The 24,534-nt window shown below is 39.1% G+C and overlaps 1 protein-coding gene across 1 annotated transcript in view; it reads left to right on the top strand.

Annotated features, from left to right (window-relative positions):
- LOC140245507 (IgGFc-binding protein-like) overlaps positions 1-24,534 on the top strand; it is a 48,137-nt gene that overhangs the window by 12,556 nt on the left and 11,047 nt on the right. The gene's annotated exons all lie outside the window — the stretch shown is intronic.

Raw genomic sequence — 24,534 nt, 5'->3', positions numbered from 1 at the left:
AGGTGGGTCACTTTTTGTGACGGAGGGTACGTCATGGTACCTAAAAGGTATGACGCACATTGGTACTTTGACGCACCTATCCCGGGGGTCAAGAGGTGCGTCATACAAATGACAGCTGCATAACTATGAGCGCTGCACTCCAGTTCACCTCAAGTTGACACCGTCACGCAAACATGGTGTGTTTCGTAAACATACCCGGCATGATTTCGACCTCTTTCGTCATTGCTGTTCGTTTGGTATGCTGGCGACGCGCTCGCTCGCTCCCTGCGTGCTCGGATCACCCGAATTCGCCATGTTTCTCGTGTCAAGGTTAATCCCCGTCCTGCTCCCCGGGCGGTATTTTAGGGCCGATTCCCGCGAAAACAGCATTTTAATGCGTTGCGTATCGGGTGGCCAAAGCAATCACCTGCGAGGGGACTCTCGCAAGGGTTCGCCTTACCTCATGTCCCTCCGCAAAATCATTTCATCTCTCCAACGCGGGCAGAATATTTTCTCTAGCAGCGCAAAAGATTTAATGCGACCGAATTTTGAATGCCATGCATGCTGAGGTATTAGAAAAAAAAATCCAAACTTGATCGGCATCTAGATTTGATAACTGGAACAGGTCTGATACCAATGTACCGTTACAGTGATATATGCGAAAATATTTCAGACAAAAGAATTCAGTTTTCATTGACCTGCATTTTGCTCAAAATTGAATCATTGCATTTTTGTGATAACGTATACCACGCCTCTGTGAAATGAGTGTATCAAACGAGTGTAGACCAAAGGGACAAAATGAAGGAAAAGAAAATAAGTGAGACAGTAAGCAAGAATACAAATCAATTTACATTCCGATGATGATAAATGTATCAACTGCTGATATGAGTCTGAAATGACATTAATGCGAGAAACCGATGAAAATGATAAGCGAGTACAGAGAGTGACGGTAAGGAGGGAGACGACCTTTACCTTGTCACGTGATTAGAATCTCTCTCCCCCTCTTTCGCTTTTTTTCTTGGATTTCGACAAAGCTGTTACATCTCCCGCCAAAAAATGATTTGGAAGACAGCACCACGATGTACTTTGAGGCAGTGGCAGGCAGGAAGTGGACCGTGGCGGGCGATGGTGAAAGGCGATTCATCATACATTACGACACCATGATTGTGTCGATAACTGTAACCACGTATCCCAGTATATCTTATACCAGATTCTCGCCTAATGTCTATGACAACTGACTTTTACATGACTCGGCGTAGATTATGAAATATCAAATTTCTCATTGTCTTCCCCCACTATTCTCCCCCTCTCTCTTCCATTTCCTCTTTCGTCGTTAGTTGAGCTCCTCCCCCACTACTCCCCCCCCCCCCACCCGCTTCACAAATTACAGCTGTCAGTTTCCGTAGGTGCGCCGTGAATCTAGAGAAACCCGCGTAACACGAGTCGAGCTGTTGTTGAACGTGACCGGCTGAACTTTGCACGCAAACACTGGGTCACTCAATGCCAGAAAAGTGGACAAAATAATATGATTCGGTCGTCGTCGCTCGTTGCGCCCCGACGATATCATTCCCGTCTCCTCCTTCACCCCCCCCCCCCATTCCTCCTCCTCTCAAAACACTGCCAGCTACGTGCTCCATCGCTCAGCCACTGGGTTAGCGGCTGTGCCCGCGAATCATCTATCGGTATCAATTTTCACCAATTCTGGGCAAGGTTGTCAAGGTAAACGGAATATTCTGACGAAGGGAATGAATCATTCTCTATCACAGCCGCAAAGCAATCGTGGGAATCGCGTGATTATGTATGATTTCATTCTGAAAAGCATTTATGCCACTTTTGTGTTCCCCCTTTGCACTCGGATTGTAATGATGATCGCATGCTCACTGGCGAGCTTGGGGTCACAAGGTCAAAATAAAGGCTCTGATTTTAAACTTTTGACGATGTCCCTCAAGACAGCACAGGTTTCGGGTCATGGAAAGCGAAATTCCATGCCAATATCATTATGGAACACGGCTACGTTTGCGCCCTGTCAAATTTTATAATAATTAAGATGTTGTGCTCGGCATGCATGTGGCTGTCCCAAATGAATGATTCATTGGTAAGATCACACATCAAGCAAAAGAAACACAGTTGATTTGTATCCCCTTATCCAATGTTATCGGACAAAAGAAAATCAACAAAAACAAAGATCGTGTTTAAAATCCAGAATGAATTTGTACCCCTATTCCACGTAACAAGGATCACTTAGTTGGATTCTTTATATGATGATTTTTTATTTATTTATTTTTTTTGCATGGTAAGCTCATTCAAATTTGTACCCCTGTGCAATACATGAACATGATCATCACCATCGATAGAGTTAAAAAAACAAAACGAAAACACAAACATGATTGGATCCGGAGTGTCTGTTTGTGTATTTGGCTCGCATTATTTGTGCTGTTGTGTTCGTTTACATTTTCTCATAGCACATTGCAATAAAATTACCTTTTCGTTCGTATGTAAGGTTTATCAACACAACGAAAAATAAAACAGTAGGGAACCATGAAATTTCTCAAAATCATCGCTCCCCCGCTCTTCCCCCACGCCCTAAACATCATTTATCTCCGTGACTCGTTTTGCAGTGGAACATGGATCTCGGACCACGAAGTCTTTGGACATGTTATATACCTCCGTCAACTCGCAATAATATTATGTTCGCGTCACAAAATGACATATTCCAACAAGGTTCTATCAGATGTTTATACTCGGGTTTGGGGACGGACCACCCTGTGAGATCATGGTATTACAAAGAGTGAAGAGACCAACAATCGTTGACAAATTTGAGATTGACCTCTGACATTTCTTGAAATTGAAGAAGACAATGAATATAACAACGTTTTTCACACATTGTAGAGACATGCTCTCCTTATTGTTTCTTAATAAAGTCTATTTTAGCAGTACTAAGAAAGAATAGAGAACTTAGATGAGCGAGTGACAACAATTAAACAAGGCAGAATTGGCGTAGATACCATTAGGCCAATATGTTACTGTGAAATACAAGATCTTGATAAAAATTGACCTAAAGAAAAAATTGCGTTAGATTTTTCCTTGACACAGAACGAGAGAAATTGATCACTGCTACCAGCTGGGAGATGTCAACAAAATAATATAATATATCGCCTCTTTCTTCGACTTGGTTGATAAGCTCTTTTATCTTAAGGTGATGCTAATGGTTATGAAGATGTTACCAAGATAATGGGAATGCGGCTTTTCGGAAATAGGCCTTACATCATACATATAATATATGCCTCAAAAGATTGATCCGGCATGACTGGGATTCAAACATTCATGAAAGAGGGCTGTTATCAGTTTTGAGTTATTTTGCTCTTGCTTTTGCAAAAGAAAATATGGAAAAATCAATTAAGTATATTGTATAATAAACTACACCAAACAGCCTTTGCAGATTAATATCTTTGAATAAAAAAAATGTTCTATGACTTTCGTGAACCAACCATGAGGAATTACAAGTGTTCATTTCTGATTGTTTGAAAGTTATGTCATATTTATTCTGTTTCAGTGCAGAAAGGTCCTATGTGGACGGATAATGTTTCAAGAAGATTGAAGGAGGTCACCAGAGCAAATTCTTCGCAAAACGTTCTTAGCAATAAAAAAAAAAATAAACACACACACACACACACACACATACAAATCTTGGAATGATTTAGTCATAGTGATATTGTCTTTCGAAGAAATGCAGATTGCACAGATGGTGTTATTTTTTTATGCTCGTAAATTGTGTTTTCTCTCATTTCCTTCTTGCGTCATTGCAGACACAACTGCCAGAGCGAGATTAGGACTTACCCAAAAACTAAAATAAAAAAAAAATAAAAAAAGTGTATGATAAACAAAATATCGAAGAAAAAGGGGGTTGGGGTTGTGTATGAATGATGGACCCCGAGGGCCTGAAGTGTTATTTTTTTCTCGGCCAAATTATAAATTTCCGGTTGAGTTGTCCCTTACTGTACGAGCCTACCCAGGTCATGCCTTGTAGCATCCATTTACTGTCCGCTCCACGAATTTTGCGGCTTTTCTGCGTGAAGGGCTTTACATCGAAGGCAGATGTATGTGAACGTGTGTGTGTGTGTGGGGGGGGGGGGGGTCGACAAGAGTTACAGAATTAAAGGTACAGTGTATTTTTTCATTCATTTATTTTTTCATGTCCAACAGAACTTGTAATTACATTTTTTTCTCATATAAAACATAAGTACATATGTGTGTCAACAATTACAAAATATGAAAAATAATATTTAAGGATAAACAAATGATAGGGTGGAAAAAAGCACAAAACATTTTGAAGTTTAGAGAAAGCAGAAGATGGGGAGGAATGCTGAAGAAGCAATGATTGTAGGGTGCATTCCCCCCAAACATACTGAAATAAAATATACATAAGATATCATTGATCTTTTACTTTTGTACACGAAATTGAATTTACAAAAATGAATTACACAAATTACGAATAAAAACCTAACTAACCCTAGACAGACACCCAGACAAATCCAAACACTACGTCGCTGTCATGGAGATAATAGAACGGGAAAGAAAAGACAGAGAGATGAAGAAGAAGAGATAATATGGTTGGAGAATAGAGGAAAGAAAGAACTATGTCGATTGAGAAGACAAGAAGTGAAGAGTGAACGGAACCGCTAAGCCATACGCATAATATGAAGAGAAGAATGAAAGCGAATATTCCAGTAATTCTGAAATAATTAGAAATTCAACAAAATTTTATCTTTTTTACAATTTAAATGTGAAGAATATATATATATATATATTATATATTTGATGATGACGTTCAAATGAATTTTTAGAAATATCTAAAAAAAAGTGTATGCAACAACATGACGTGGAGAGCAGTGCGAGTGAAGAGAATGATAAGACTTGAGCATACATTGCATTGTTTTGTGCATTTAGTACATTGTTATCTGTGCTGACACAGACTTCCAGTTGTATTCTCGGACCATCTTAATGTTAAGCTTAACATTCCGTCTTTGACTTATAAGTAGTTGTTTGTACTTTAGTCTCTGTGCTGTAATTTTGTAATACGCATCATGCATTCTGTATCAATCAAACAGTGTTGTTTTTCTCTTAAAACTATCATCAACTCATGTCCATATTTCCTCACCCCGCCCTTATCATGATAGGACACGATAAATTTGACCGTCAGCCACTGAAAAGCAGACAAATATTACGCGGCATAAATTCTAGGATCATCGTGTAAGACTTGAAAAGACGGGATCATAATCATTGATGTACATGAGTTGAAGCTACCTCCACAATTTATGTTGCAAATGATTCAAGGCCACTCCCTTACGTCAACCCCCCTTCCAATTCTTCTTCTTCCATGCCATTCCTCTATTTAATGACTCTATGGTTTAAGTAAATAGGGCCTACATTAAAAAAGGATGATATCGTTAGTGCGTGACATTATAACCCACAGGGTCATGAATATTTTGCACATTAGAAGAGTTCCATAAGGTATGGGTTCGGCAATATGGCAACTGAAAAAAAAAAAAGAAAAATGCCTCACAAAAATGCTGAAATTTCAGAAAAAATGGAAGTATCGGTAATCTACTGGTCAAACGTGAACATTCTTCCGTAAGCAACAGTATCAAAACTATTAAAACATGCGATTCTCTCTCTGTAAGAAATCTTCGCTTTGAGAATACAATATTTTTTTCTAATGTATTTCAGTGCAGTCCTTAAAGAAGCACGAGCACATTGAGCAGGTCCTCAAAGGAACGTAGTACCTTGTTTGTTTTTCATTGTTTTGTTTTTCATCGCATTGCTGTATCATTAGTATGATTGCCGTTGAAAATGAAATAAACGAAACACAGTTACATTATATAGTACATGTTGGCCTAGGCATATTGCTTGTACAGTAAACTCTTGCACAGAAACCTGCTAATGCATGACTGTATGACACTGCGCGCCGTGCACTGACCACTGACACCAATGCTAGATAATCTCCTGGTTCCAACCCGTGGTGATGATAATTTATTCCGTTTTAAGTGATCCAATGTTTCACTTATTCATAAGATTTGGATGCTCTGATAGCGCTGTTACAGAGCTCTGTCTCTGTGCAGTTGGATATCATTTGTTTTTACCATGGAGGTAGATATTTTCTTTTCTACCTCCATGTTTTTACAAAGCATTCAGCTTAAAGGTCACACATTATAGAGCGAACCCACAGCTTCGCGTGCTTGTCCCAAAAAATTCTCTCAACTCCGCACATTGCGTCTCTAAACACCAAGATGATGACAGACACACATTACCTTAAACCTATTGCTGTTCAAAATTCTCCTTGTTATTGAGATAGAGGTCATTCAAGAACAGAATTTCCATTTATATGGATCGTAAATGAGTGGATAAATTCAGTCGTGTAAGCCTGTTACATAACACCTATGAAAAAGTTCGTGCTAAGCCGATTTGTTTAACCATGGATATAGGTCCATATTTTGACGGATGAAACTGAGGGGAAACAATTAAAGATGGACGTAGTTTGTAGATGGGTCGGTCCTGCTGAAAAGCGAAGCTTGTCGTCAGGAATTCCACCTGTCGTTAATAACACAGCCGTTCAATGAGCATATTAATGTCCAGTACAGGCGCGCGCTGTATATCTAGACTCGCGCGCTCCAAGGATGCGCAGTTGCATGCATTCCTCGATCGCTTACGAACTTTTGGCCTTCCTTGTCGTAGAGTACGGTACTAAATGTACCTCAGGGATATTCGACCGGTACTGCAGTTGATTTATGACCATGACGTTGGTCACTAGTTAAAGTGCAACCAGTGACGAGAGTGGACAACCCGGATGAAGTAAATCAATGCCCCCCCCCCCCTCCCTCCTCCGAAAAGAGAAAAATATACTTTGGCCGACGTTTTCATCTGCACTCTAATACGCATGTGACAGTGAACACCGAGATTTATATATTGTATATCGTGAATGTTACTGCTGATCATAGATCACACTTATAGACGGGTATCAAATTGAGCGATATACTTCCATGATTACTTATTAACTACTTTTGTGACGTCATGTGCTCGTACTGCGACTCTCGCCACTCGTTTCGTCATCGATTTTTTCTTTCTTTCTTGACGATCAAAAGGTGTCTAGGCACCTATTCGACACAAGTCGTTGTTTTCTGAAATCTTTAGCCTCTAACTGTGTAAAGCCGGGATTGCTTTGAAATCATATCTTACTCACTTCTTTTCAGAAAGATGCACAGTGATATCAGCTGTACACAAGGAAGTAAACAATCAGATGAAAATACCGCAAAATTTTGACCAGGACATAAAATTGGAATGTACTTCATTAACTGTAAAGCACATTCACACATATCTGTAGGCCTACTCACTTAGAAACACTTTTTTTTTTTTTTTTTTTTTTTTTTTTTTACATAGGCCTATCGAACTGTACCAGCTATAGGTGGTAGTTCCTATGGGAAACGCACTTCAGATTGTGACGTGTGTATCAAAGAAAGTAACATCTAATCGTGTAGGTAATTCCCCCTACCACCGAAATGAAAAAAAGTTTGTATTCTTAGAATTCTGCTGATAAATGAAAATCATTTCCTCTTAATTCAGAGGTTTCAAAGGATGAAGTTCCTTCTGTTAGTATATTAATGTATGTCTGCTTGTGAGGTCAAAAGTTTCATTATACTCAGTATCCATAAAGGATTTACACAGTACATACCATGAGGATCTACTCTGCCGAGAAAGATTTAGGATAAGTTATTTTGTGTTACGGTATTGAACAAAGTCTAAATTTGTGCTTAGAAACATCAAACCTCACCACCACCATGCGAGTAGCTTTTTCAACTCAAGGCACCAAGTGGTAATTTTGTTGGTTATAAATTTATCTGTAGGATATTACTATAGTGGAATCCTAATATTTTTCTCCCTCAATGTAACCGAAAAGTCTAAATCCTCAAGATATCAGTTTCGTTTTGGGGGAAATAATTATGATTTGACATTATTTGCTGGTATATCGTACCTTGCCAATTCAAACCGCAACATACGAGCATTAAGCCATTATTATTATTTTGTTGTTGTTGTTGTTGTTGTTGTTGTTGCAAAGTAAACCCAACATTGGTAAATCTTTGTTCCTGTATTAAAGGTTCTTATAGCTGTATAGCATATAGAGTGAAAGAGGTATGTGAATAAATAAGCCAGTTCGGAGTTAGCTCATGGGCACATTGGTACGAATGACCTTTCTGTTTTCTCAGTTGGTTAGGGACACTTCACTTGCTTTCATAAGCTTTACGTAACAACTTATGGGATCCATCAATCATGTTCAAACAAAGAATAAACTTGCGTAGACCGGATGACCAGAATGATCCGTCAAATAACACTTATTTTTGGAAAGCATCCATTTCATTATTTTACATTGAATGTATTAACAATATCTTTCTATTGTTATTGCCAAATACCACTTTTGCTATCAGATGCTGGCAAGCAGCATTTATACGATATAATCATTACATCACAGATGCTTATCCCAGTGAATTTAAAAACCAGCATGCCTATAGTATTGGTACGAATGACCTTTTTTTTTCTGCTCATGCGCAATGTGGAACAGCAAACTGGCTCATTTGTTTGGAGTGTGAGTGTGTGGGCGCACATACTCGCCTATTCTAATCAAATTTATATCATACAAAGGAACAAACTCCCCATTATCGTTTAGAGACGGATAAAGAGCTGTAGTACTTGTATATTTCTCGCCAGAAATGACCCATGTACAAATGTATTGTCACTCCCAGCGTCGCGTGGAAGTAGGTTAACAAGTTCGTAACTTGCACATCTAGGCGCCTGCGGTTAGCTTGATTAACAAGTAAAGTACATCCTGTAGGCATGTAAATAAGTTATAAACTAATTTAGACTTGCTTTATACTGACATGGTTCTGTCTATCTCTCTGTCTGTCTGTCTGTCTCTCTCTGTCCTTATTTCATCCATTTTCGCTTTCTGTCCGTCCTTTCTCTCTCATTTTTTCTTTACTCTCTATGATCTTTCTTGATCTACATATTATACACGTTTTGTAACTCTGCTAAGATTAGACATACACATAACAAAAGTGTGGAAAGAACTATCACATAGACATACGTGATTTAAACATAATAGAGGTTCTTCGAGTGGCGCCAGGAAGTAAAAGAATATAATGTATTTATGACAATAGTTTCACGTTTTTTGTTTGTTTGTTTTTTTTTTTGAGCAATTACACATTTCCTGACAGGAACTGCTGTCCCATAAAATTAAAATGGTTTTGTTTACTACGAAAATGAATATTGTTTTAAATTTGAGTATTTAAAGATATTATTCATAGTAACTCAATGATTTGTGTGCAATTGACTTTACAAACATTTAGCTATGCCAAAGCTTAAGGTTTTAAACTACAATGAAGTGCAGTGCGTACAAAATACACGCAAACCATCAAGAAACACGTACAATGAAGTGTTTAGATATAATTTCCTTTTGATGAGAAAGTTTACAGAAGATGATTAAACATGGATGGCCGTAAAGTAATATCAAGCGTTGATTTATAATACTTCATTGTGCTCTAAAAATTGCGGTGGTGTGTTGAGCAACATGACAATATAATCACATGAAAGAGAGAGAGAGAGAGAGAGAGAGAGAGAGAGAGAAGACACACACAAAAAGACATTCTTCGTTTTATAAGTTGCAAGAAGTCGTTTGTACCAGTGAATGTCACAGTCGCAGTACGTCCCACTTTAGACTATTATCGCGTTGTCGTCATCAGTCATTTGCAGGAATGGCAAGGCGTGACCGATAATGAGATCGGTCAAGAGAGAAACGATAAACCTGTCTTCTGCCGACAAGAGGAGGTCGGTAGGGAGATCATATTGTACTGAGTGATGGCACGAAAGAATTTCCCGCGCTTTTCAAGCGTCCCAATTTCGGACACACGGCAATAATTAAGATGATGTTTTCCTGAACTTTATCGCTCACCAGCCTCCACTATAGCTTCTCCCCTCCCCTCCCCTTCTTCCTCCGTCCATCTGCCTTGCTCACGTGACCATAAAATGACAACTGACCACGAATAAAGCAAGTACGCTTGTTTGAAAACATAAAACATCATCAACATAACAGTTTCTAACTACTTCCTGTAAGAAATTCACGCTTGAACGGAGGGAGAGTGTCAAACATTATTAATGATTCAATATCTAGGTCTGATTGGTATAAAGGTTGTCTTTCATATATTTTCATTGACTCTGTCTGTTCCGTCACGAAACTGCATTTTATCTTGCAAGTATATTCGGATTAAACTCTATTGATTAGACGTTCATTTCAAATTAGTTATCAATTTTAGGGAATAAACTTTTACAGTGAACAAAAAAAGTTAACAAAAGTAATGAAAGGACAAAATCCTTGGCCTCTTATACGCGAGATGTTTCCTTTGTAATAGCATTGAAACAGGAATAAAGCACTAACAAAAAATACAACTTTCGAAATAAGAAAGATGATTATAGAAGGCAGACTGTTGGTAGAAAGTACAATGCGGTGTACTGAGAAGGACCAAAAAACATAAAAAAGTAATTTCATAGAGAGGAAAACTTGAAATTTTTGCAATTCCATTTTCTTCGAAATGTACGGGTTTGCACCTTTTTTCAGTGTGTAAGTTCGTTTCGGGTTTCTTCATTAGGTCATTGTGACGTAAAAGATAATGTTTCCAGGTACGTCATAATAGTTGACTGTAGTTTCGCAGAATATCACTCTTTAAATCATTTCCTACAGATTTGGGACTTGAGATAAAGGTAAGCTTATGCCCAAATACTCAAGACATATATCAGAGAAAGAAAAAAAAAAATGAAAGGCAAGAGAAATCTCATAATGACACGATCAAAGATTGCAGTGTGTTCAAGCAAGTGTTTCGTTCAATTTCCTTAGTCATTCATCACTTAGCTGTACTCAAAATCAGACAGCACTCGCGGAAAGGCGTTTTAACACACTCAGTTTCTCTTTTTTTTTTCTCTCTCTCTCTCTGTCTATTCTTATATAACACGCATATGTTAAATGTATGCATATATATAAATATATATTTATGTATATATATATATATATATATATATATATATATATATATATATATAACCTATTGGTAACGATAGTAATTAAGAAAACTCCGTGACATGTACCAATCAGCGATGTTGTTAAAACAGCGACTTTCAGGTTATCTGCGTGCGTGCGTGTGTGTATGTAGATACACATATATCCTTCTTACTGAAGACTCTTTGCCCTTGTGTATGTTGTGTTCTTCTTCTTTTTTCTTCCCTCCACGTAAGAATAACGTCATTGCCTGCCCCCAATTTGTAATTTCCTGTGTGTAAAAATAGCTCCGAGCCTCCTTCCGACGAGTCCAAACCGACTGAGCGTGTGTTGCTTAACCCTCGCAATGAACGCAGTCTCTAAAATCCCATCGCTATATAGCACGGAGTGGTCCGTCTCTGGCTGTGATTGAGTTAAGGGAAGGCGAAACACTGAGGAAAGAAACCCTATACTGGAACAGTGTATGAAACGAGACCTGGTCCTAAGGACAAGGCCAGTTTCAAGGCCTGGACTAAAGTGTACCCCGGACTCGGAACTAATTATACCCAGGCCTTGTCGATGGTCTTCTGAAGATGACAGATTGAACATTGCGAAGACGAGTTTATTTTTGTTTGTTTGTTTGTAAGTGTCATTTTCTTTCCACTTCATATTAACGCATACATATTGATACGTGTACTAAAAAAACCCTGCTATCTTTGCGCCTATTTTCTCACTGATCTATTCGTTATCTATATATCTATTAACAGGGTAAATGAGATTTCTGAGTATAGGTAAATGTGTAACTCCATTCCCAGCGAGTATCCAAAAAGACGTTTGACCACCTCTGGATGATAATGACAGAGCAAATACATAAAAGAAAAGAGGAGAATTATAACCAGTGTAATGATGGTCATACTGTATATGAATGGATAAAGGTAAAGTTCAATTGTAGGCATGGTTGGGAAAGATTAAGACAATGCCAGTGATTTTCACGCTGCTGTTAATGATGGCGCCACGCTCCTCTGCTTCCTCTGCTCGGGTGACAAACGAATAACACGCTCCCCGCTATCTCATGGCCATCACGTGTAATTAAGTCAGATTTGCTCCCGCGAGAAAGCTCTGCAGAGATCACCCTTGCAATTGTTGCGGATCTATCTTTGTAGCCACATAATCACGCCAGCGAAGGTCGTTTGGATTAAGAGAGAAAGACACAGATTTTAGAGAGAGCAGTGTCATACTGTCATATAAAAACAAAGAAAACAAACAAGCAAACAAGCAAGTGTAATAGACAACTGTGAGGTTGTTGGGTCTTCATTTTGATTTCGAGTATGATGTATGTGTACTCATAAACGAGAACGCTTTCTATAACCTGTTGAAAAAGAAAATCGCGTGAAAATACTTGTTGAGACCCGTGTGAAGTGGGTGTATTTCTGTCGCCCCCATACCCCCATCCCACCCCACCCCAAGAAATACACGTTTTACCACCAGAAGAAAATCGAAGAATACTAAATGTTAACCATGGGCCGCTGACCCCATACGGATATTCTGCCTCGCTTTTAAATAGCGCAGACGTTCTGACCACTTTTCACCTGGCATATGATAATTTCGCGCCAAATTACGTCTGCAGGTGCACGCCATTTAATGTCAAATCTGTTTTCCAGTCCACTTCCTTATTTTTTTTTTTTTTGAACCAATATTTGGGGCCGGAGCGAGAGGGCGAAAGTTACCTCTAGACGAGTGGAGGGGGATAATCATAGCTTGAGGGACAGTCTTGACCTGTCTTTAACTTTTACTCAATCGTCACCTGTGTAAGAAAGCATGTATAAATTCAGAAAAGACAATATATCTGGTGGTTATGTTGTTTGATATCGAATTGAAAGGCTGCAGTGAGCTGGCAGAGTTGATCGGCTTAGAAAAATCAGACTTGCTCGTCTTCTATTCCCCTTTAAAAAAAGAAAAAGAAAGAGAGGGGGAGGGGCAAAATATTTTTTTCCAATTTACCTACGAATTTGCATCAGAGACGAACATGTGTATGCAAATAAGCATGCTGAAGTTCACGGCTGAATGGCACTGGGAGCGCTTGCCATAGCTTGAATATGTGCTTCATAGTTTTTGCTGTTCTCTTTTTTTTTTTCTTCAGTGTTTTTTGGGGAATTCTTTCACGTGAGAACATTCCGGAATAATACAAGATCATGTAGCAAACGGGAGAAATGGGTGTGTGTATTGGACCGTGCCATTCTGGTCGACTGCATGGAATATTGAGTAGGTTCTGTGCGCGTGCGCATACCGAGAAATTATCTTTTTTCCACGTCGAACGTCGAACATCGGGTACCGAGTGTTTCCGCATGGACTATAATTATATGCATCACTTATCGTGAAGCTTACACTGAGCAGACATATAGGTCATTGGAGTTCTCGAGTTTACGTTTCACAACAGATTTCGTCGGGACGTCATCAGACACGATTGCTTATGCTTAGAAGAGGGCAGATGAGACAAAATAACAACAACAACAACAACAACAACAACAACAACAACAACAACAACAAGAACTGCAGCAGTAGCAGTAGCAGCAACAACAACAACCACAACAACAACGACGATGACGACAACAACAACAACAACAACAAAACAAGAACAAGCCATGGTATAAGTTGCAAATGATACTAATCAATTTAATAATCACAATGTATTACACTGTAACGAGACACACAGAAGCATATAGTGTCTGAAAATTGTTAACTCGTCCCTGTGCACATTCCTTCCAAACTACACGATTTACTTGTAAGAGTCCAGTCTAGTACTTTTTGCCATTTGACATCATCATTTGTGATATGCTTTTGTGATTGTTTCATGTCACATTTTTCGTGGATATTTTTTTTTTTAAAAAGATTTGTAGAACTCTCGTCCCGACAGTGCTTTCCAACACAAAGAAGTTAACCTCATATCTTGAGATTTTCAGTTTCTTTTCCCATTGTTCGATATTTTTTTTTTTTTTCAATTCGGGGAGTGAGGGTTATAATAGCAGACGACAGTTGCGCCTGTCTCGTCTTTTCCGAGATATCCGCCACAGAATGTAAAGTGATACTGCCCTCCTACGACACTTAAGCCGATAACCTTTAAGAGTTGAATATTCAACTCCGTGTTGCCTTTCCAACTTCCCCCGACGGATCGTGGGGGTCGGGCTGACCCGGTTTTATGGGGGGTAAACGCCTTCTTTTCAAAGTGATGTGGGCCAAAACAAGAAGAGGGACGAGAAGTTGATAACGACGATTAGATACGGAGGCTTGGGAGGATTTTCCGGAGAGCATCAAAGCCGACTTATCCCCTCATCCTAGCATCTCGCACGATATTCTTTATTATTGATGCTGTTGTCTGTCTGTTTTTATTTTTTTTAATCTTTTTATCTACTGGTTCACCCGATTCGTATACGTACAGACCAGCATGCAGTCGAGTATCCAGGATGGATACTGATGCGGGTATATCGAATGACAAATTCTAGCGTTGACCATCGTAGTTTAAACGAGTCTTATCAAGTTTGTCTGTTATTGAAACCTATAGACAATTTTTCGTTTTTTCTTTTCTTTTTATTGGCGCCCACGAAAGACTGTGTCCTTTGCGATTCTGCTGACCGTCCGCAAGAGTGAAACCCAACTCGCAGCTTTTCTTTTAATGTCAACAAATAACTTAAGGAGAGGCAAGGAACAGTCTGTTTTGTTGGATTCTTTTCCAGGTATTCTTTAAGATACGGGGATGGAACAGCAGGGATCATGTTAGATGTTTATGAAATTTCCAAAAGGAAAGCAAAAGAAGAGAACGCCGTTTCTTCATTTCTCTTGTGGCGTGTGGGGGAGTGAAATCTGACCTGTAATAAGATAATGCCGAACGATACCACAGATCAAAATGGACTTTAGGGGCTAAAATGCTAGGTAGAATAGCAGCGTATTCTACCAGAAATGATTTCCAAAGATCACCATCATTATTTTTTATGTGGCCATTACGTTATGTTGACTTTTGGATATTTTATTTCTATGAATGCCAATCTGTGACACTCATGTAATTTTTATGTGCACGTAAAAGTAGAGACTTCCGAGTGAAAGTTCTTTTTTCCACAGATAACGATGTGTCTTCTAGCTTTGTAGAATAACCCAGCTGGTTAAAATAGCTGGTTAGGTTCTTTGACATGGGACGACATGGGAATGGTGTTGTGTAGGAAAGGAAATGTTCTAATTATGAGGCGGTCGACATGGAGTATACTAACGGAACAGGTGAGGATTATAGGGTTACGCATTTAGCGCCAGACACGTGACTTTTGCTGGTCCGTATACCGGTTTGGCACTTGATCTACGCGTCTTTCATTAGGAGGAAGCTCAGTAAATAAGATTACAACTTGAGGAGCAAAATGGAACGCAGATTACCGACAATTTCTGACACTTTATCATACATGCAACCTTAGGATTTTGTGAATTTTGCCTAAAATTAGCAAATATGTCAATTCAGTATTTCGTCGAAAGCAAATGAGTTTGCTGTGAAGCCAGCTGATAACGCTATCATCGACTAACCTGGCAAACGTAATTTTTCATATCACACATTCTCTAAATATAATCTATCGATGTAATTTGCTATTATAAAATGTCAAGCATCAAAAAAAAAAAAAAAAAAAAAGGAGGAAAAGATTTACCGCTTTTGTTGACGTCATTACCAACACGCCTATATCCAAAAATGCGACAGACTGTAACCGAAAAATATCGAAAGGGTACATTTTTCTTATGACTATCTAAGTAGTGGCTGTACTCTCTGTAAAGAATAAGAAACAAATTTTACGAACAAGCGAAGAGCTTGTCTAAGTGATATGTTCCCTGTACACCATCATTATTATTGTCATCATCATTACGTTAACTACAGAATAGGATTGATCTGATTTGAAGAGTCATTCACTCTACAACTCATTTGAAAATTAGTAAAGAGAAAAGGCTGAAGATGACGAAGGAGGAGAGGGAAGAAGAGGAGGAGGAGAAGAAGAAAAAGGAGATGAAGGAAGAAGAAGTCTTAGTAGAAGAAGAAGAAGAAGGCGAGAATGAAGGGATGAAATCTGAAAGTGAGTTTTGAGCTGCCGCGAAGGACAGACAAATTTGCCACGCGATATTGCACTCGGCCCGCTATTTAATGGAATACGTTGCTTGTCAGATGAGGAAGACGGAACGATAAAGGTCGAGAAATCGTCTGTATCTCATTCATGAACCATGCCATGGTCACAACTTGGTAAAATAGGGCGCTTTTAGTCTAATGGAGCAAACAACTTGTAGTTCTATTTTCAAGCGACTGATTTTTCCGATTTGCTATGAACATCAGACATTTACAGGATAGAGGAGATGTTCTTTACGTCACGGACAAACTTTACGATGACCTCTTTGCAACGGGTAATAGCTATTTTCCTTTTTCCCATCACTAGCGTGTCCGTGATTCTTGTCAGTACACTGTAGAATTTGAAGTTTAATCTTTCCATGATCTAATCCATGAAAACCGTTCGAGACTAGTGCTGTCCGTTTCAAAGTTTTCAAGGTTTGTTTTGGTTTAAAGGCCGTGTTAAGGGAACTTTGCATTCTCTTTTTCCGTGAAGGGATTAAGTGCTGTGTTTTGATGAACATAGCTTCAAACCAGTTATTTTGAAGGTGACGTAATGTGTCTGATGAATTTGATATTTCCCGTCAGTGTTGAAGAGAGCAACATCGCGACCAGCTTCATTAGAAGAGGTTCACAATCATGTAGGCTAGCTTTACAAGTCCATCAAATATCACACCCTCATCTTGCGTAAGCACTAGCGAGGTACGTATGGCCTATCGCGAGAATATTTTGATAAATTATCAAACTCCTACACGCTCTGACTCCCTCTCTCTCTCCTGCTAACTTTTCAATACTTCGCCCACACTCTAGTTCCATCGTATTCTGATGTAATAGGATGGTGGTTATCATACAATGATTTCATGATTTTGATCTTAGATGCAAGCGATGATAAAAAAGATTTAACGATAAAAAAGCTGTACTCAGCGTTGTGCATTCAGTAGTTGGCCTGTGTCAGGATATATACTGCGCCTGGAAACCGGAAGTGGTGAAAGGTTCGTCTTTCTATCTTGTTGCTAATCTGGCCGGTGTTCTCGCTGCCTTGTTTTTCTTTCTCTTCTCTAAATAACCTCATCTGTCACATACCCCCTTCCCCGCACATCCCTCACATAATCTCAGCAAACACCCACCCGCACATGAAAAAAACAACAACAACAAGGCAACACACACACACACAGGCACACACACGCATATTACAAGTACAGTTATCACAGTGTAAGGCGTCCCTCGTTCCCCATCATGGAGTAGTCAGCCTACTCGTCTCTCATCACTTGACTATTTTTATTTGTGACGTCGAATCGCCAAACGGACAAAAACAACGACCACCAGAATATCTTCTTGGGGACAAGCAAACAAAATTTGATCTAATTTTAGTCAGCGTCTATTCTAAGCCCACGTTGAAGAATCGTTTCTTTTTTTTTTCTGTGACCCCTAGAATTTGCGAGCTAGTTAGCTCATATTTGCCAAACCGCAAGTTTCTTCTTTTAGACTGCGTAATAAAGACAGAAAACAATGGGTTTGCCTTGACAATCACTGCATATCGCTGCTCCGTGATGAAGCCGTTTGTCGTGGGCGGTGTGTGGCGCACATCTCAGAGTCACATTAACTCTCACACATTCGATGTTTGTCAATGAGCATTCACGTACAGGGGCACTTTCAATCAGAAAGAATCTCACGTGACAATTGGCAATGATCACGTGACCAACGAAATTAATTGTCTTCTCGATCATCAGTTCACTTGCCCTCCTCGCGCCGTCTAATTATTATATCCTGTGTCAAATGAAGGTTCGTATGGTAAGAAAATACCTGCGTGAGGCCAGTTCACCGTATAGTTGCGCCCAACACACGTAAAATGTCCATTTGAAGTTTTGCTGAGCTTGTAAATCGTTGTGTCCTTGAAAATGCAGCTAGGGTGCCTACAATGCATAGTCCGTTGAGCAAAAGTAACACTCACAGTATTAAAGGGGATGGCTAGTAACCGATCAGTGGGAATCAGTGGGAATGCTGAGGGATGATTGTTCCAATCCTTGTGGGATTCATTTAAGAGCACATTATATATCTACTGTTGTGTGAAAATTATTTGCTTCAGAACGGTCTCATATTCAAGTAATGTGCAAATTAATGCCCCGTCACTGACCAGGCACGCTAACCTGGAAACATTAAACTGCACATTACTTGAATATGAGACCATTCTGAAGCAAATGATTTTCACACAACAGTAGATGTATAATGTACTCTTAAATGAATCCCACAAGGATTGGAACAATCATCCTCCAGCATTCCCACTGATTCCCACTGATTCCCACTGATCAGTTACTAGCCATCCCCTTTAATTAAAGGACAAGTCCACCATCATATACATAAGGATTGAAAGAATGCAGCAATATTAGAAGAACACATCAGTGAAAGTTTGAGGAAAATCGGACAATCCGTTCGTTGAGCAGAAACTTCAAAAATTCATAACATTTGAACGAATTGTCCGATTTTCCTCAAACTCTCACTGATGTGTTCTACTAATATTACTGCATTAAATTAACCCACATGTCTATGAACGTGAACTTGTCCTGTAAGAATAGGTCTATTATAGTTTAATCAGATAACTCAGACAGTGATAATGTTGAATTATTAGTTTTGCAAGCGTTGCCACTGATTTGAAACATGAACTAAGATTGGACAAGGTCAGGCCAAATTGGGATGACGTCAGAATAACGGTACAATTTTTTTTTTTCTGTTCAATCGAGGGTGCGCTCCAACGATAATATAATATAACAGGAGGAACTTTTAGATTTGCGACGCGGACATTTTAACAACGACCGCGTTGGCCACTCTCCTCTCTCCCTGCGTCGTGTTGCAAACTGTAGCTTTTGATTGCACGAAGACGCAGTCTGTCTTTACAAAGTAAAATAGTGCCTCCATTATGATCATTGCATCAGGTAACTTTCTGCGTCGTGAGTTTGAGCAGACTCAAAAATGGCTCAGAACCGACCTGAAAACTCAGAAGATTTTGATAGGCGATTTTGCGCATGCACAGAACAGTTTTTTCCCCTCTAAACGTCCGCGACGCGAAAATCTAAAGCTCCGTACTGATGGCAAAATGAATGCTTTAATGGCGGGAATACGCCAACATTCTGTTTATAAAATCTGCGTATTTGTCTTTATAGATGTTGTTGACAGTGCAAAGCTAAAGACGCCTTAAAGGTTTGACATTAATAAAAGAAGAGTGTAGAAGAGCTGTTTCACAAATGCAGATGTACTTTAAAGGGTGTGTACAGTTCTGGTCGAGGTGAAGATTTAGCTTTTAACGTTTTGTGAGATATTCAGAAACCACTCTATGAGATGTCAAAGAGCATGCAGTTTTAAGGGGTATCAAAAGTTTATTCGATGAAAATCGGTTTTGAAATGGCTGAGATATCCAAAAACAAGGTGAAACAAAGAGATACTAATAAAGTTGGGGCATGTCGCCTTTTATTATTAGAACTTTTTTGGGTATCTCGGCCATTTGAAAACCAATTTTCATCAAATAAACGTTGAATCCTTCTTAAAATTACATGCTCTTTCATATTTCATAAGAGGCTTTTCATTATCTCACTTAGGAATGTTCAAAACATGAATCCCTACCTCAACCAGTACTGTACAGTCCCTTTAATGGTTAACCAAACGGTAGTACCGTCGGAAGTTTGATCGGAGCTATTCCTGTGTTCAAAAATACCATCTGTCAATCAAATTTTGGCGGGAAATCAGAAGGAGCTTGCAGTTTAGGAGGGAGGATTATTTCTATTTGGCAGTGTCATCTCCATTCTCATTAGCGATGTTGAATGTTGTAGGAGACAGAAAGAGTGGTGGTAAGCTGTCCTTTCAGGCTTCGATGTCTCTTGGCCTCTTATTGCAGCATCCTCCTCTTTAGTGGTGGAGATTTATTCCCTAAAACAAGACAGCTAGAATTAACATTGCTCCTACGTTGAAGTAAATTAAACGCCTTCGTAGGAATCATTTCGACGTATCTGGCATTCCAAACCTCGGAAACTAAATGTCACGCCAGGACCTACTTATTATTGTCGTGTAACATTTCCGAATCAGTGTTTCTCATCCACCTAAAGTATGCCTCATCGATCAGTATTCATATCATCAGTCATTAGAATGCTCTTCGATTTAAGATGTTGTCTTTTCGCTTCATCGGTTTATTTGTTTAATTATTTTCTATGCGAGGCTTACGCTGTGAACGTTCTGCTCTCGATTATATCATTGGAAGTATGATGTTACCTTGGCATCCCACTCTGTCTGTCGTATGCGATCTCGTATGATTATTCTATGGTCATAATGTGTGGATGCCATGTATTTCTGTGCTTTAGATGCTTTAAAGAACCTATGCAATTCAAATGCATATTGACTTGTGTTAAACTCTAATACCCTGATTATCACGTATATAGTAAAAGAATCTGTCTAATATAGTTATAACAATTTTCTGATTTTTTTTTTCGATTGCATGGATACGCCCATCAAAAAAAAAAGAAAGAAAATCTTCCAAAACCAAGATTCTGTCGATGACTGCTACATCACCAATTTGATACCAAAGGGAAAAAAAAAGGACTGCACAACTCCTCCTGAGCTGAGTATTATTTACATGTTTCCATACCGTGCAAAAAAAAAAAGTGACATAAATAGCCTTGAAACTTGCAAGTGCTTCGTATAGTACCACTCTGTTTAGGAAAGGTGCATTCCCCTGTTTTTGTTAATCAAATAAGTAATGTAGTCGTGATTGACAACGAATTTAGTCAACAGAATCTTGATTTGGAATATTTGTGTGTGTGTGTGTGTGTGTGTGTGTGTGTGGGCGTATACAAGTAATCTAAGGAAAAATAACAGAAAGAGATATAAGATATATATATGGGACAAAGTCATGCTTGTTTATTGCGTCAGCTGGGGAAACAAATTATTGAAACGGCCATCATTCTTGAAGAGGGCCTATTCCAGGGAGGGAAGGGCATGATGTTCTAGGCGTAGAGAGAGGAAGAAGTCTCAACAAATCTTCATCAAGGAGAGACGTTTTCCTAACGCTGATAGTAGTTTTCCGCCACTGACGTGATGATTTTAACTTTCCCAGGCTCCTGAACGTCCGTGCAATCCACTTTGTCTGGAGCTTGTCAAGACATCTTAGCTTCGAGATCTGTACTGTACACGTTGTCTGTATGGAGAAAGGACGGATATGCCAGAACAACGAAAGGAATTGACAAAAAGTTTTTACAGATATGTAGGCCAAGATCTTATATAAACTATTTTTTTTTTTTTTTTTTTTTTAGGGGTAGGGGGGTCAAATATAAGCGCAGGCTTATGATGTACTACATCGATAAAGATTTGAAAACGCAACACGTAGTAGTTGATTTATGTTCATTGCCAAATCGTCTTCAATCATTGTTTGGCATGAACACGGATTGTGAAAGAATGCATGCCATACAGGATCTTTAGAATGTTATGAGGTTTATTTCCTTTCCTGTTTTTTTTTTTAGTCCTTATAGATAAACTGAAAAGATTCAAATGAAAAACATATTTCGCTCATTGGTTGGTTTGTTCCTATGAGCATCATTTACATCTATGTCTGTCCAGTTGTTTGCTTTCCTGGAACAGCGCCAAGTACCAGTCACACTCTGCCGAAGGCAGCTTTTATCTCAGGTTCATTGAAATGTCGAAGAAAAATGTAATCTAAATGTAATCTAACATTGCTTTTCCGAAAGTATGCAGCTTAAGGTAATCTTGTGCAATGATACTAAATAAGTGCATTCTATATAGCGTTTAGTGATCGGTAACCTTTAGAAGATCAGGGACCGCGGTGCCCACCCTGGAAAAAGAAAGTCTCATGAACTGCCGCCTATGGATAATTTCCATCCTCGTGCAGGCAAATGCCTCGTCTATTTGCATTACTTGCAAGTTTCATTCAAACAGCCTGTCCACTCGATGAAAGGAAGTATTCCTGACAGAATAAGGGGGCCTGATGTCTCGCCAGGTCTCTCATCCAAAGTTTCGACTCAAAAGGCCGCTGTGGTTCTGGAAAAAAAAAAGTTCTATCTGTGACAAACATCGTGCTCTGTCTAGCGGTAACCCGGGAGGGAGACGGGCGAGTACTTCTCAGGATTTCCGTCGACTGTCCGGGAGACTAAAAATACCCGCAGTGACGCGAATCGCTAGGCTGACTCAGCCATCCCTTGGTCCCCTGCAAGCTCGAGATCAAGGTTCCAGGGGTGCGCTTAACACATAGGAAGGGGAAGGGGGGGGGGGGGTAATGGTATGGGGCGATGTTGGTTGACGAGGCACCACAACTTTCCTACTCCCCTCATTCCATACGCGCATTAGATATTCCGATTGTAGAACCGTTCCCATCCCATGGCCTGTGCCTTAAAAATCGTGACGATTCAGCAGCTGCATGCCGTCTTCTTCATGCAGTCTATTGAGTCATTAAAGCTATTTTCCTACTAATTATCCCTCATTTGCATCTTTACTGACTAATTTATCCTTAAACCCGATCTTAGGTAGATATAGAACTACCAAACGAATTGTTGCGGTTTCGTTTGCTCGAACAAGACCTTGACGCACTTGTGCGTTTTGTCCTTGTTAAAGGTTCGAAAGACGCTTTTTAAGAACATTAATGGGGTTTGTTTTATTATTGTTGTTCTTATCTTATGATTTTGCTAAGGCCCTGCAAAGACTACCCTTGCACAAAAACTTGTCGTAATAGTCAACAGAGATGAAGTTTGACCAATTAAGCTGCAATTACTTTCCCATATGAACTCACCACTACTTACTGAGTGATGGCGTGCCTTACTGACGTCATATACTTGCCACCAATTACTCAAACATGATGTAGCTTGCTGACGTCATGAACATCACAATAAGTTATTTAAGTGATCATGACTTACTTTTACTCACGTAAAAGACGTATGGCAAACTGACGCACCAAAAGTGTCCTATAATCATGTCGTTGGCACCATCCCAATACAGGGGAACTAAGAGTTATGTGATCCGCACATTCTAAATGTTGTTTATAAATTCTATATAGATAATATGCAATCTTTAAAAAAAACAAACAAACAAACAACTGTCCGCTTCCAAGGTTCCTTAAACAGATGAGATATGTTTTGCTGTTTGAGTGGAACAAGCGAAAGACAAAATTTATAACAATAATTATTTTATCCAGTATCATGGGTACATAGGAGATAATTTGATCTGCCACATAAAACGAGCAAAAAATATGAATGTGAATACCCCATTTCAACACAAAGTCATTAAAAATATGCCATTGTCTTGTCATTCCCGAAAAAGAAAATGCTTAGAACCATAGATACGTATAATCCCCGATAGGTGGACGTCATAGAGTTCTTATTCTTAAAAAAAAAAAAAAAATCCAGCTGAAGCCTTTGTGTGCGCTTAGTGCCTTAAGCACAGAAGACTCAATGAAATAGTGTACATTACTGTAGAAGTTCCTGACACAGAAAGGGTTTATACGTCTGGTGACTTCAGTATAAAAGCAACACATTAATCCACATGCGACAGTAAGTGAATATAAATTGTCATTTAACATGTCTCTTGACAACGTGTGCCCCTACAATGTTTTGGTAACCGAGACTCATTTGCCCAATTTACAAAACTACATATTTCCTATCTCTATCATATGTGACCCTGCACCACAAAACAAACAAAAACTCGCCGTACATGTTTTTCAGTTAAGGACAGATTCTGAAAGAGGAAACTCTAAGCTTTAAAATGATGCATAACTCAATTCAAATGGACTCTCCTAACCTATCTAAATATTGGAAAGAAAGTGTCCACTCTGGAAAAGTGTGAACCGAGAAAAGAGGCTTTGAAGTACAGGGTCTATCTGTCTATTCAAGCGCGTAATCTTTACCAAACCGTGCTAGCTGTGCGATGAATTGGACAAAAAAACAAAAACAAAAACAAAAAACAGGTTATAAACCACTAGAGCAACACAATGAAAGGATTATCAGATTGAATTGAAATTGAACATGCTCTATTAACACATTTTGTCCATGATTAATGCCAACTTTCAAAGCATTTAGTAGCGTTATCCCTTCAAAAGTTATCAGACTTGGAAGTGAAGAGTGTGCAAAGGGTTATCAAGAAATGGAAAGGGGCCTCTGAGATATACCTGATCTCACTAGTCTAAAAAAAAAGGGTTGTAAAAAAAGACTTCTGAAAATGCACTTTCCCATTCAATTCATGATCCCAAACTTAAGAATAGCGTAGAAGAAGGGTAGCTCTTTAAGAAAATATGAACAACTAAATATTGACTTGGACGACCCGTTTCACCTTTTTTGAGTCCTCACGTGAAATCAAGGGTTGCGACTTTTTGTTC

Source organism: Diadema setosum, chromosome 22 (genome assembly GCF_964275005.1).
Source record: "Diadema setosum chromosome 22, eeDiaSeto1, whole genome shotgun sequence".
Lineage (NCBI taxonomy): Eukaryota > Metazoa > Echinodermata > Echinoidea > Diadematoida > Diadematidae > Diadema > Diadema setosum.
The sequence above is the reverse complement of the archived record's forward strand: the minus strand, read 5'-3'. Positions and strand labels throughout refer to the sequence as shown.